This window comes from Eleutherodactylus coqui, chromosome 3 (assembly GCF_035609145.1).
Source record: "Eleutherodactylus coqui strain aEleCoq1 chromosome 3, aEleCoq1.hap1, whole genome shotgun sequence".
Lineage (NCBI taxonomy): Eukaryota > Metazoa > Chordata > Amphibia > Anura > Eleutherodactylidae > Eleutherodactylus > Eleutherodactylus coqui.
Window position 1 is genome coordinate 176,826,192 of NC_089839.1, and position 13,922 is coordinate 176,840,113.

General features: G+C 45.3%; 1 long non-coding RNA gene across 1 annotated transcript; it reads left to right on the forward strand.

Moving 5' to 3' along the window:
* Positions 1-1,311: 1,311 nt before the first annotated feature.
* LOC136619871 (uncharacterized) lies at positions 1,312-10,433 on the forward strand. Its single transcript, XR_010791072.1, has 3 exons — positions 1,312-1,826; positions 1,900-1,939; positions 10,389-10,433. It is a non-coding gene; the product is annotated as an uncharacterized lncRNA (long non-coding RNA).
* Positions 10,434-13,922: the final 3,489 nt, after the last annotated feature.

The following is a 13,922-nucleotide window of genomic DNA, read 5'->3' on the forward strand; positions in this document are numbered from 1 at the left end:
CTTCTCCTCTCGTGGCGTCCTCTTCTCCTCTCGTGGCGTCCTCTTCTCCTCTCGTGGCGTCCTCTTCTCCTCTCGTGGCGTCCTCTTCTCCTCTCGTGGCGTCCTCTTCTTCTATATGGGGATGTGTAGCAATCCACAACAGGGAATTTTGGTTTATTTTGTTATGCTTTGTTTTTTAAAAATAAAAATTGTATGGGACACTGGGTGGTGGTGGAATTAGCAAGGAGAAGGGATTGTGGCTAGGTTTTGACTATAGCTTGACTACTCCTTCAACTGTATTATACTGTATTGTCCGATGCAACTTATAAAATATTTTTGAACCATATCTTTTTCTTCTCTCACACAGATCTTGCCTTGGTGACCATGAAAGGACCGCTGTGACCCCCAAAATACAGCAGCCCCTTCATACACATGATCAGTGAGAATGCCAGCGGTCTGACAGCACCGATTACATACTTACGGCATATCCAGGCTATATGTGAGTGTTACTTCACCGTACCCCTGTTAACTAGATTTTACGATCAGAAATAGAAAAAAATGACTCAGACCAAGGGTAGTAAGTTAAATAATGTAACATTTATTTTTATTCTATGTGTTTTGGTTGTTACCTCCCATCACTCACGAAGAGGGAACAGCAACACGCAGGACAGGAAAAATCCCCAGTGGAGGAAACCTGCAGGGAAACCATGGCTGCTGTACTGCCCTTCCTCTGGGCATACTAAGGGAGGTAACACTATAACGTGTGTAAAGTGAAGGCTTGTCACTATTTATGGTGACTGCGTGTGACTATTTATGGTGACTGCGTGTGACTATCTATGGTGACTGCGTGTGACTGACTATTTACGGTGACTGCATGTGACTATCTACGGTGTGTAATGATGATGATTATTGAATGTGTTGATGGCTGTACGGTGTGTGTATGTGCACATGTATGGGTATGAGCCATCAATGTGTGAGACAGTGTCTGTGGGCATGCGTGTGACTATACAAAAGATACTCATCTTCATCAGTCGCAGCCGGTGTCTGGGTCCTCCTCTGCTTGGCAGAATTTTCTCAAGGATGGATACCGGCAGAGGGTCTTACAGAGGATGCAGTCTGGATGCTTGAACCGTGTGTCGCTGATGAAGTCTTCCTCGTCCATCCTGAATATTGGAATAGCCAAGCTGTGATCCGGCTGCCGCTCTCTTGTCCATGCACAATGGGAAGGGCCCTCTGCCATCACCTAGAATGAAACAGTGTATCAATATCATTAGCACCACTGACTCTTCATCAAAGACCGGAGTATTTTATATGATTTCTACTAACCAGATCACAGGTAGTTCGGTCCACCCAAGCTCTAAATCCCATCCGGCGGAGCAGCTGGTCCTGATGCTGGAAGAGTACTTCTGTATTCTCCATCCAGGTGTTTCCTAGGGCCCAGGGGTAGATCTGCCACCGAAACGGGAATTCCTCTTCCATCTGATTGGCTAAGAACCTGGCAGAAAAGATTAAACGAGATGATAGAACGAGTCAAAACCGTGTAGAGCGGATTATCTATATAAGAAGGAGAGACCTGGAGAAAAGGGGAGAGCTAATGAACACTAGTGTTAGTAATGTTACCGGATCCTGGAATCCTCTCCGAATTTCACTCGGACTCTCCTGTTACTTGTTTACTATTCATTTTTATATTTACAGATCTGGTATAATAAAAGCAACTTACAGAGCTGGGAAGAAGTTCTTTCGATATTCCTCGGTACGGAGTCCGGCTCTCCTGAAGTACACGAGGACCATCTCCAGGAGGTACTGGTGGGAGGAGAAGGACAGTTAGAGGCTGCGACTACTAACAAGTAAAGGATATAATAACTACTCTGGATGAGTAAATCTCATTGTCACATCTAATAAGGACTATTATGTCACCAGGTTATACAGTGCGGTGTGTCTCCAGGCCTATTACACTAGCGTAAGTCCCTATATGTATATATGGTGAATATTCTGTAATATTACCTTGTCAGATATCTTCAAACATCCATCACAGGCGAGGAACAGCCAATGATATTTATCCTCTAGAAAAAAAAAGAAAATGATCAATTTGTTTAGTGACTACAGTAAAGTTACATAATTTAACCTGATTCAACACTACAACCATTGGAAAGGCCCAATGTGTCTTACCGAGGACATTGAGGAACGCTGCCATCTCCTGCGGTTGGGCCCGGTCATCCCTCCTCCTCTTCGGAGGGTCTTCCTCTTCCCTTAGAATGATCACTCTCATCCTTCAAATTTGATACAGACCCTTCAATCTGAGCATAATATCATGTATTTTTGCATTTTCATTTACATAAAGTCATCTTTTCAAGAATAAAAAAAATACTAAACTATTATAATATACATTACCATTCTCTTTTATTTACTAATCTATAGTCAGTTATATTACTTCTTGTATAGACTACAACATGATCCGTGACTATCAACATGCTGCTGTGGAACAATTCCCCAGCACTAAAAATTTAATCTTATACCTTCATAAATCTAAGCTTTTTTAGTTTGTTAAAATTTTATCATTTAAAAAGAGATTCCTTTTCCTCTTCCATCCTCTGTCGTCTCGTCTGAACAGGGTACGTAGTATCCAAGCTACGGCGTCCATGATCCTTAACAGGGGAAATAAAAAGGGTTTATTAGGACAAACCCTTCCAGTGTAACTGCATTACACATGTAAATCCCAGTGCAGTCCCTATAGACCTGTCATTACATTATGTGTATGTGTCCCTATAGACCAGTCATTACATTATGTGTATGTGTCCCTATAGAGCTGTCAGTACATTATATGTATGTGTCTCTTCCCGTACAGTAACTGAGCCCTAGAAAGGGCTTCATAGCTTACCTGGAGGTCACGTTGTCTCTTCTACATAGAAAAGAAGAAATAAAGTGTCAAAGATTTGGGGGGGGGGGCGTGGCCTGCGACCAGCATGGAGAGTCGCAAGTGAGAGGAGCTCCCCAGGGGGGACATCAAAATCCGCTTATAATCCTGGCCTGACCAGAACTAGAACACCTCAAACAACACCAAGGGGTTCCTAATCCCCTACGGATAAGCCGGACCGCAGCTGGGGTCGATTGCAGCCTCCTGGCACCCATAATAGAGCTGCGGACTGTGGCGGGAGCGAGACGGCGCCAACGCCCTGCCACTTTCCCGCGCTCTGCACATAGCCTAACCCGCCGCCGCATCTTGCCGCCCGGCTACGCCGAGACCCCTGCGGGCTGCCCTCTCCCATTTGCCATCCAGCGGGAGACTCCTCTGAAACCCGGAGCTGACTGCACCGCTCCACTCAAGCCGGGATCCCCCTACGCTATCCCCAGGCCGCGGAGGCCTGCACCTGATCGTAAGTCGGGTGGGGGCAACCCCCCTTACTGAAACCGCCAACCATACCCCTGCAGAGAAGGACACCCCGCTTCCCCTGCATCCGAAGCCGGACCACCGCCACGAGACCTGGGCGGAAGCCACGAACCATCTGCCGGCTCCGACCGCCCCGACACCGATTACCTGCGACTTCCTGGCGGCCGTTCCGATCCGGGTCTGATCTCGTGAGCTGGGGCTCGCTGCCCGTTTCCCGTTGGTGAGTGGCTGTTCCCGGCTGGATCCACGACGGGACAGTACACTCCCCCTGCCCCGCCTGGAGCCGCTACGACGATGCCGAGCACCTGCCCCCTCTGATAGACGCCGCAGAACATCTTTGGGCCTGCGCGGCTGCTCCGGGACCCGACGGAGGCTGCGATCTGCTGGAGCCACCGCACTGCAGCCCCTGCCGCTACACAGCAGCGACACCCGGCACCTCGCGGCGTGCCGTCCGCGGAGCTGCGCACCGACCCGATCCCGGCCCTGCAGGCCGAGGACCTCTCCTCCTACCTCCGGCGCAGGCTGTGGCTGGCCCAGCCGCCTCTGACGGCTCACTCCCAGCGGCTCATCTCCGGTTTACCCTGCCACCACCGGACCACGGTGCCCGGGACTCTACACCCGAAGGGATTTCCTTCCCGGGTCCGGCCCTGCGGAGCCGGCGACAAACTGTAAGTTACCCACAAGGGGCTGAGGGACAACACCCAGGACTAACCATATAGACCCCCCACAGTCGCAGGCTTTGGCTAGGCGGCCAACGACAAAACCACCCTACCGCCTAAGATAACTGAGGGGCCGACTACCCTAATATTCTCCTACGAGCGGACTGGGTTGGACTAGACCAACAAAACAAGGGGCCCCGCGGCAGACACCGACCTACCTCAGACCCTAAACCGCATCGGCGGGGGCGGCCTGCTGTGCCCTGCAGCCGACGAACCGCCGCATTTGACTGGCGCAGCCCCCTGCCCCTTATACAGCGGCCTGACCTAGGCTAGAGATAATTGGGCGCTACCACGGTCCAGACGACAGAACACTCTCCTCTCAACAGCCCATAATAATACAAAGTTACAGACCACTGATCTCTACAAGAATACACCGACACCATCTATACTACAACGACAACCTTCATAACCCGCCGCGCCAATCTAACGAATTCTATCATGAGTACACGCGCTAAAGGCGGCACCGCCGTCGAAAAGTTAAAGGAATTCTCCCGCACTGAATCCCCTGATCACACCCCGCGTGCAACGCGACCCACACAGACGAAACAGTCTGAAAATGAAACAGGGCAAAACCCAGAACCCACCATGCGCCAACTTCTAGATGCGATCAACACTTGCAAAACCTCTCTTACTAACAAAATAGAGGAGATCAAATCCGACGTCTCCCTGTTAAGACAATACTTGCATAATATGCGTGACAGAATACGGGAGATGGAGGACCACGTCTCCAACGCAGAAGATTCACTGCGCCCACTAACTACAGCGCTCAAAAAGGCAACGAGCAATAGAATTTTGTCAGTCCAAAACAGATGACTTAGAAAATCGCTTGCGCCGTAACAACCTACGCATAATAGGCCTACCCGAAAAATCAGAGGGCTCTCACCTGGAAACATTCGCTGAGACTTGGCTGAAAACGTTACTGGGAGACGATACCTTCTCTACCCATTTTACAGTAGAAAGAGCCCATCGAGTCCCTACGAAACCACCACAACCGGGAGCCCCCCCGCGCCCCTTTCTAGTAAGGATCCTAAACTGCAGAGACCGAGATGCGGCATTGCGCCAAGCCAGACTAAAGGGCCCATTAAAGTACAATAATACAGCGATTTCCATATTTCCCGACTTCTCTGCCGAACTACAAAAACAGAGAGCCACCTTCACAGAAGTGAAGCGGAAATTCAAAGAAAGACAAATCCCTACTCAATAGCATACCCAGCTCGCCTACGAATAGTAGCCCAGGGAAAAACGGTCTTCCTCCAATCTCCCGCAGAGGCCCTGGAGTGGCTAGATATGCATCCCGAAACACCAAGAGGATGAACGACCCCATCATACTTAGCAACAGGACTTTAAACGTTGCTGCAACCCAAGTTCTCGGCGCCCCCTCGATGCATAGGCGGTGTGCAACATGGCCGAGGCAACCTTAAGTTACTTCTGAGACCCGGCGGTCAGCCTTAAACCTCTAAAGGCCACCAAGAGACTCCCCCCAACAACATAACATCTGCTACTTCTAATTAGATTGTAGCTAAATCGTTTCCCTTTTTCTTTGGTTTTCTATTTTTTTCCCTTCTCTTTTCCCTTGTCTCTTTATCCTCCCTCTTTCCTAACTCTTTTATTCTGTTGTTCTTTGGCACCCGCGTCACAATTTTAGAGAGATGTCAAAGATTAATGGTTCAAACTGTTGTATTCTGTTCTGCATTAATGTTTTTTACAAGCAGGCGCTAACACAACCCCTCCCCTCACACCCACCAACGCCCTACCTCCTCCCCCACCCAAAGGGCACAGACATGATAGCTAAACCTTACACCCACGTAAGCAATGACATCCCTAAAATGTCTTAGCTGGAATGTTCGGGGGCTCGGCACAGCACTTAAGCGAAGGACAGTGTTCTCATACATTAAACAAATAAACCCACACATCATCAGCTTACAAGAGACCCATCTCATCAGGGACAAGGCAGACACCCTCTCAAAACCATGGATCCAGTGGACCGCCCGCTCCTTCCACACCTCCTTCTCCAGGGGCGTCTCGGTACTAATTCACAAGTCGCTACGCTGGAACCCAATTGTCACCCGCAGGGACCCCCGAAGGAAGATTCATATTTGTATACGGAGAAATAGACTCCAAACCATATGTCATCCTATCCATCTACAACCCACCTCACAACAATCTTCACCTTCTGCAGACCGCCATAGCGTTTGCACATCATTACCCGTTGGCAGGAGTGATCTGCCTAGGTGACTTTAACATGATAATGGACCCTACTAAAGACAAATTCCATACACCCCTCTCTAACCCCACTCCCACTTTAAATTCCCCTCTGAGACAACTAGTCGAAAGCGTCGGATGGGTTGACCTCTGGTGACTCTATCACCCCGAAACACGAGAATATACCTGCCACTCACCGGGCTACAACGCGTTGACAAGAATCGATTACATATTCAGTTCCATGGAACTGGCAGTATACCTCTAAAACATAACACACTGCCCGAGAGGCATCTCTGACCACAGCTCTATACTGTTAACCCTAAAATTCCCTCAACTCAGTATAAGGCCCACTTGGAAACTGCACCCATTCTGGCTTAAGCTCATTGGACCGGATGACCAGACACCCTTCCACATCTCTCTATTCCTAGATGCCCATAGCGACAATACCCATCCCGCCTTGAAGTGGGACACTCTTAAGGCCTATATCAGAGGATTCCTTAAGTCGGCCATCTCATATATTAAAAAATCAACATCTCAGGCCGATAAAGAGATAGAAAATCAGACCCTAGAAGCCGAAAAAATATATATATATCTTCCCCCACAGAAGCTAATAAAATAGCCTGGCTCAGTCTATCCCGACTCTATAGACACCAAATACATGCTAAGGCCAAACGCCAACTCTTCTCCAAACACTACTTTGAGCTAGGAAACCAATCTAGTCACTTACTCGCCAATCTTATCAAGCGTGAAAACCAAACAAACACGATCCTCAAGATCAAAAATCAACGGGGAATGGAGTTCACTGATGCCCCGTCTATCACAAATTGCTTTAAAGAATTCTACGCGAACTTGTATACCTCTTCCTCTCATAACACGGTGGCAGACATCTTAGACTACCTAAAAGACTTAAATTTCCCAACCCTCTCTGAAGAGCAGGTTGACCTCCTAGAAGCCCCTATTACTTTGGAAGAGATTCAACTAATAATCCAAGACATGGCTCTCAATAAATCACCAGGACCCGATGGTCTCCCAATAGAGACATACCGCAAATACAACGAACAACTAGGCCCACAACTCCTTGAGGTACTAAACCAAGCACAGTTAGACAAAATACTCCCACCTTCATTCTATAAAGCCTCCATAGTAGTGATCCTGAAACCTGAGAAGGACCCTACAGACTGTATCTCTTACTGGCCTATATCACTGGTAAATACATAAATACAGATTACAAGATCCTAACCAAAATCCTAGCCACCAGACTAAATCAGGTGATCCTTTCCATCATACACCCCGACCAGACGGGCTTCATGCCAGGAAAGTCCACGACCATAAATATCCGTAGAGTCCAAACAGCTATCCAACTAGGTAAGCAATATAACATGCCCTGGGCTCTGGTCTCACTTGACATGGCAAAAGCTTTTGATTCTGTGGAGTGGGCTTTTCTAGAAGCCTGTCTGATCCGCTTTGGATTCGGACCTAACTTTCAACAATGGGTCAAAACTGTATACAAGTCCCCAAGCGCAAATGTAATCGTCAATGGCATCCCATCGATGGAATTCCAATTGGCAAGAGGCACCCGACAGGGATGCCCTCTATCCCCGGCCTTATTTGCCATAGCCATTGAAGCACTGGCAATTCGATTAAGAAGCGCCCCCAGCGTGACCGGCATTAAATGGGCAGACCTTGAAAGCAAACTGGGACTATACGCAGATGACACAATCCTATTCTTATCGAACCCATCAAACTCCTTTGCCCAAGCTATGACACACATAGATAAATTCTCCCATTTCTCCGGACTATATGTCAACTGGTCCAAATTAACAATCCTCTACACAGAGACTGGCCCAAAAAATGACCCCTGCGTTGCAAGATATGGACTAAAACCAGTCTCAACATTCAAATACCTGGGGATGCTCATGTCATATGACCATAACAATGCAATAGCAGATAACATAAACCCACTCTTAGACAACATAAAACATAGACTGAAACGATGGGCTAAGCTACCACTTTCTGTTGCTGGGCGCATAAATCTCATTAAAATGGTCATCCAACCCAAATGTCTATACATATTACAGCATATGCCAGTGAGTGTCCCCAAACGCTTTTTCAAGTCCCTAAATTCCCTAATTATAACATTTATCTGGAACTCCTCCCGTTCCAAACGGAGCCGATCAACCTTACATAGACCCAAAGAACAAGCCGGAATGGCCCTTCCGGACCTCCGGCTCTATTACCTGGCAGGGCAACTGCGAAATATCAGAGCCTGGGTCCTAGACAAAGAACTACCCATAGCAGACAAACAACTAGCTAAACAACTAACATGACATAATCTCCAGAATTTTTTTAGAATTCCCGGAATGCACTAAACCCACTGAATTAACCCCGCTTCATAAACTGGCTCTCAGCGTATGGAAAGAAGCAAAGACACTGCAGAATTACCAGGGTGTGATACCAGAACTTCCTCTTTGGAATAACCCCGGCCTTACCGCACTACAGTCCGTCCCAGACCCAAAGTACTGGACAACCCAGGGGGTACACACACTAAAAGACATATACATAGACGGAACACTCCCCACATTCACGCAACTGCACGATAAGCTGCAGGCCTCGTACCTCCAACTATTCAGATTCTTCCAACTAAGACATGCTCTGAACTCTCAATTCCCTCCCACCTTGACCCGCATATCCAAGTTCCCCACAATAGGCATCCTCAAATCCCAAGGACCCAAAGGCCTAATATCAGCCCTAAATACACATCTCCTTTCAGCAAAAATAGACCTCGGCCCACCCCCAGCATATGACAAATGGAGACTCACCATCACATCCCTTACACCTGAAGAGTGGCAGGACATCTCTGAATCCCATCTATCAGTGTCACCGGCCGTAAACAACAAGCTAATCCAATTATACATCATACATCAAGCCTACCTTGCTCCCAACCGTCTGCATAAAATGCGAAATACCACCTCAGATTCATGCCAAAGATGCCACCAACCGAAAGCGGACTTCTGGCATCTGATTTGGGAGTGCCACTTCGTTAACGAGTTCTGGTCAAAAGTGACAGACCTCGTGAACTCACTTTTACGGCCCCCATTATCCATCGACCTGGACCCTAAGGTGGCGCTATTTGGTTTGCTGGAGGAGGAGATGTGGCCATACTACACTCGCGTTTTTCTTGAGAGAGCGCTGTTCCTAGCCTGTAAAGAGAGAGCCATAAAATGGATGGCAACAGAGCCCCCCTCAATCCCACACTGGATCCAAACTGTAAATACTGTAACCTCATATGAAAAAATCATACACCAAAACAGAGGCTGTCCGACTAAATTCCGAAAAGTATGGGGAGCCTGGCTAGACTCTCACTCTACTTTGACCACTGATTGAAATCTAAACCTACCCTATACTGACCCCCCCCCCCTCCCTCCCCGATCCCAACACCCCCCCCCCCCACCCCACTCATAAGTGCCTGAAAACTTGTAACTTTCCATTTTCAGGATCCGGAACAAAGAAGAACAGGACCTGAGTTTATTGTTGTTTTCATAAGTTCAAAAGTTTATTGTTACAAACGTATAATCAAATACCTTAAGAAATACAGTAACAAAATCCGTGTTAAATCAAACCAGGACTCTAACTGTATCCATATCACTATGTATCGTACAAATTTCTTTTCATTTTGTATTTCACAAATTGCCTATCAATAAATAAAACGAATTTAAAACAAGATTATGTACAGATGGGACAAATTGTATCTTGATTGTGATAGCAGTTTTTGAAGCTGCATTTCTCCGACAGAAATCTCGCAGAATTTCCGTGTGGTCATTCCGCGAGATTTTGGTCCTGTGTGAGCCCAGCCTAAGAGTCTAGCTAAAAAGTAGCCCATCTGTATATTATCTGTACTTAAAAAAAGTTTCATGCAAGTTTCCAAATAAGACTGGGATCCAAATTGAATGGGTCTTCTATTAAAGTAAGTGGAGCAAATAAAGACCATTTTAAAGGGCAAAAAAAAAGTGTCAAAGATTTAAGTTAATACAATAAAAAAAAAATGAACGCTGCTCCATATTTATTGCTTATCACCCAAATATATCTATATTTATTCATAGATACGATTCCAAGAGAAGAGAGCAGCGCTGTGTGAGACGGTCCGGGCAGTGGAGGGATCCAGAGGCACAAGCTCCAGTAGAAGAGAACAGCGCTGTGTGAGACGGTCTGGGCAGCAGAGGGATCCAGCGGGACAAGCTGCAGCCCATCTTCATATATTTATTTATTTAATTTTTTTTACACTAAAAGGAATGATTTTTCAGGGAAGTGCTTATATTTAAAGCTCTTCCCTGAAAATCACTTCAGGGATGCCAGCAGACCATTGCCTTCAATGGAGCCGCCGGCAGCAACTGCGGCTCCATTGAAGGCCATGCGTTCAAGACCTGTGGTGCACGCATGTCCTATCTTTACAGGCGCACGCCTATAAAACGCGAACATGTGAACACACCATAGGGAATTCAGTGGTTGTAACAGATGCGTGTTTTGTGCGCACATATGCACGCACATAAACGCGCTCGTTTGAATTCACCCTAAAAAGAAACAATTGTAGAGCTGATGATTTCTCTCACTGCTATCATAAAAAAATTAATAAAAGTTTTACAATAAAGTCTATGTACCCAAAAATGGAACCAATAAAACTACAGTTCGCCGCTCAAAAAACAAGCCCTCATACGGCCACGCCGACGGAAATGTAAAGTTATGGCTTTTGAAATGTGGAGATAAAAATCTCCCAAAAATCGTTTTATCCTTATGCCCAAAATAGGCCATGTCCTTAAGGGGTTAATCAAAGTAAAGCCATGGAAATATTTCATCATAGTAGTAAAGTATAAAGTCAGTAATATAAATGAATGTTTCATGTATACAGAATTCTAGTAATAGGCATAGTAGTCTGGTATGTAAGGCCAATAAACGAAGAATGAGGAATAAACGGCTACTAATTGTGTAGAAAAATACTTCTTTAGGCCAATTTATTTCATAATATAAAAAACAACAGAGAGAAACAAGAATGTGGGAATAACTGCCAAACTACTGTCCATCCAAATATATATATAGCCAGACACACAGTATATATGTTTTTGGTGGTGGCTGTGCATGTGTCTGGGGGTTTTAGCACCCCCCCCCCCCCCCCCCTGGCTGTTGGTGCTAAATCCCCGGTCACTTCAAAGGGATTATCTCCCCAAAATAATGTATCACCTATCCATAGGACACATGATAAATGGATGATTGCTGTGGGTCCAACCACTGGTACCCCCAGTGTTTGTGAGAATGGCACATCCCAAGCCTCACTAAGTGAATGGAGAAGTGATTGCTCTATTTACTTAGTGAGACTTTGGGTCCGCATTATCATAATCCCTGGGGGTAGTAATCGCTAAAGTGAATGGCGATTTAGCAAGAACACGCACATATATGTTAAATAGAATGCACATGTGTTGGGAATACTGCAACAAATTCATCATAGATACATAATACTAAAACACAGAAAGAGCAAATACATCCAGTAGTACAAATAAAGTGTACAAAATAGATTACATGGAGAAGCAGAAGTACAAACTCATGTCTAAATGTATTCAGAATCCTCCAAATATCCAAATTACTCCAAAACCCCCATTATACAATTATGACGATACTAAAATTACTACTTTTTTAGGTTTTTCTACTTTTACTCAATTAAAACCCTTTTGGGGATTTTTTTTCTTTTCCATTGTTGCATTCAGCGTCCCATAATGTTATTTTTTCATGGACGTTGCTCTGTCAGGGCTGTTTTTTGTGTGAAGAGCTGTACTTTTTTGCATTTTGCGGTACTTACTGCTTTTTTAATCACTTTTACAGCGTTTTTTTGGGAGGTAAAATTAACAAAATAAGCCTTTTGCCTCAATGTTTTTATTTTCTTATGGTTTTTGCCATGCAGAATAAATAGTGTGTTCAGTTTATTGTACGGGTCGTTAAAGATGATTCAAAATGTTTGGCTTTAATTTTTACAAAAATTTAAAAAGTGGAAAGTTGTTTTTTTTTAACACCTTTTATGTCCCTGTAGGGAACTTGAACCATAAAAGCTCTGATCTCCATGAGAATGCATTCCATGCCCTCCATGAGTAGCACTGCTTGTATAAGGTTACCTGTACATGCTATAGATCTCCGTAAAGATATGGTGATTTCCACTGATTCCCAGCTGCCCCCTGTACAAGTCCATGTGCCGCCTGGCATTGACGGCAATCACCAGAAGTCCACATGCTTTTCTGCAGCGTCTATGGGCAACCTCCGATATTTTCACTGGACTAACTAGAAATTGTTTGCTTCTTTTGCCTACCTTTGCATAGTTGCATTAATTAACCCCTTCCCGTCACAGGGCGTAACTGTATGTCCTGGCAGAGAGGTACTCAACACAACAGGACGTACAGTAACGCCCTGGGGATAGCACAAGATCATAAGAGATTTTGCGCAGTCCAGCAGCGGGAGCCGGCTGTCACCGATAGCCAGCCTGCCACTGCAACAGCGGGGGTGCATCGGGACAGTGACACCAGCCCCCCCGCTGTTAAAACCCCTTTCCATGTAAAAAGGGTTCACAGTGGGAGAGCGCTCCCTCCGTGACGTCATCGGACTCTCGTGATGTAATTGCGGAGAGCCCGACAGGTTGCCATGGCAACAAAATGCCAAATACAGGCGGCCTGCATTGCCAGTGTCTATGATTGCTAATACCAGCGATAAGGCATTGCAGGACAGAAGTCCTGCAATGCCTTATGATAGTGATCATAGGTGCTAATGTACAAATCCCCTACAGAGACATAAACAGTATAAAAAAAATAAAAATAATGTAAAAAAGAAAAATGTAAAAAAAAAACAACTTGTGCTTTTTCCCACATTAGCACAAAAAAACAACATATTTCGTTTCTGTAATGGCGCATACAATAAATTGAACACTCTTTTTATCCTGCATGCTCAAAAGCTTAAAATAAACAAACTAAAAAACTAAGGTAAAATGCTTTTTTTTTTTTTCATTTTCCTGCCCCAAAAAAGTGATCATAAAAGCCGTGTGTACCCTAAAATGGTACCAAAAAAACCTACAGCTCGTCTCACAATAAATTGGCTCACAGAGTTCCGTCCATGAAAAAATAAAAAAGTTATAGGACTTTGAATGCAGCGATTTAAAAAATAATAACTTAAAGAAAAAAGGTGTTTTATTGTGGAAAAGTAAAAAAAATAAGACTTTTGTTCTCATTGTAACCGTACCGACCCGCAGCAAACATTTATGGTGCGATTTATGCTGCATGATTAACGCTGTAAAATTAAAATATGTGACAGAATTGATGTTTTTCTCTTCCTGCTGTCATAAAAGTTTTACAATATAGTCCTATGTACTGAAAAATGGCACCAATACATACTACAGCTCGCCACGCAAAAAATAAGCCCTCATACGGCCGCGTCAACGGAAAAAGAAGATTTGATAGAAAAAAGAATGTGTAGAAGGTTTTCTTTTCCAATGATAAATAATATGGAAGTCAGACTATGGAACATTAAAACATGTGTGAATATACTCTTTTAGGGCGCACTTACAGCATAGTACAGCGGAACAGCGTGTCAAGAAGTAGATAACACTC